The sequence below is a fragment of the Portunus trituberculatus genome, chromosome 24 (assembly GCF_017591435.1).
Source record: "Portunus trituberculatus isolate SZX2019 chromosome 24, ASM1759143v1, whole genome shotgun sequence".
Lineage (NCBI taxonomy): Eukaryota > Metazoa > Arthropoda > Malacostraca > Decapoda > Portunidae > Portunus > Portunus trituberculatus.
Window position 1 is genome coordinate 12,089,839 of NC_059278.1, and position 2,117 is coordinate 12,091,955.

The following is a 2,117-nucleotide window of genomic DNA, read 5'->3' on the forward strand; positions in this document are numbered from 1 at the left end:
ACTTGACTTTGGTATGACCCTTCTACAAATTTTTTCACACTCATTTTCACATATCCATGATATCACTGTGTTGGTAAGTGGAAACATCTCCAGACGTTAGTTACTTGACGATCACACACACACACACACACACACACACACACACACACACACACACACACACACACACACACACACACAGTCAGACATGGAATTATGTAGAAGAAAGAACGAAAATATCATGTTTCCATATTTAGGGGAACATGCACAAAAGAGAGTGCAGAAATTTCGTGAACCACTTGAGTCCTTTAATCATAATCTTGACTTTTTTTTTTCAGTGTTAATGCCAGTGTCATATTTGATTTTTTTTTTTTTTGTAATGTAAGTGATGTCGTTAGACAGTGGAGGAGGAGGAAGTAGACACCTGCCAAAACGATCATTTTCTCCCAGTGAGGTTTAATAACACTAGTTCTGGTCTTATCGACCAGTTCATGGGGTGCTGTGGACTTACTATTAAAGCTAGAATTCCCGACGTCGGAAAGTGCTGAAAAGCTGCCAGATTCGCCAGATAACTTAATTTAGCACATTCAACTCGGTATGCTGGAAAAAAAATTTACGTCATGTATGTGCTATCAAACTAAGTAATAAATTATTAGGAACATCTCTAATCAGCTTCACCAAGCACAGAGAACGTAATATGGCAAAACGAGCCAAAAATGCTTGGTTCATGGTCTCAGTTTTGGGACACTTCATCACCTTGAGTGAATTACATTATTTTCAGTAAGCAAGCACATTTCATTGGTTCAAGTTAATTAATTAGCAATCAAATCTAGAAAATGTGACGAATATCAAATAAACACGATGACTTCAGTGAAAGATTGTCCGTTCCGTATGTAAACAACATCAAGCAGGTTTCTACCTGCTCCCCACCGGTTATAGGCAAACAGTTCAGGGTCTGGATGCGATGCTGACGGTCCTTTGCACCAATCTATGAAGTGCTTTGAGCAGATAGCATGGTCCTTGGTAGCTCTCCACGTCGGGCCTCGTTTACATCGTGTCTCCCATAATCTTCTTCGAGCCGCGTCTTTCTTCCTGGGAAACACAGTCCATCCTTTCACGCCTTGGTTTTTCTTTTTTGATATAGAATTGCAGTCAGCTACAGCACATGTATAAACCGGCATTCTGTTCCAGCTCTAAGAACACTCCACACTAGGGTGACCAGATTTCTGAGACAAATTCCGGGGACATTTTCAGTTCAGGGAGGTAAAACATGTAGTGTTTTGCACTGGAAAAACTAAAACGGGACACTATCCGTACCATTTCTAAACCAGCAATCAAAAGTTTCTCTCGCCTTATTTACCCAAGTTGCAAAGAAAAAAATCTCTACCTGATGAAATATCTGAGATCATGAACACCCATTAGCTGTTAAAATGTGTCCGCTATACACTTCACCGTCTTCACGGAAACTAAGGCCTTCTCCTTATTCTTGACATTCTAAAAGAGTAATGATAAAAGGACATAATTATCATAATCAAAAGGAGTAGTTTTTAACGCATCAAGTGATCTTTCAGTTACAGAAAACCGGGGACAGCAGTAGCCGGGGACAGGTCACTGAAATCGGGGACGTCTGGTCACCCTACTCCACACGAGCTTCCAAACAACCGCGGGCCGCGGGGTTGTTTTGGTGTTTTGAGAGGACTCGGTGTTCCCGAGTTCAGTTAGTCTTTTCGGTTTGATATGCCTTCGGCCGCAAAAATGTTGCTCTACCAAGATTATTACAGAATGTATTCCTTTGTAATATTTAGAGGAGAAACAGTGCTCTCTGTTGAACTATATGAAAAAATGTTTCAAACCAAATATGTAGTTGAGACTAGTAAAAAATGCGAGAGCATTGAAACCGCGACTGTGAGTATTAAGCTTATAATAACAGTTTTGTAGAGTGTGTATTACCAGATCATATGGATAATGTTAGGATAAACACTTGGAATTAATGTTTTGCAGTACAAAGACTCAATACCTCAAGATTTATTATGATATGAATTTTAGAATGTGTGTCTCTTGCGAGCTGGCTGGCTGTATACCGAGTCGCGTATTAAAACAGCCAGCGATCAATGGCAACCCAAGAATATCCGACGTCG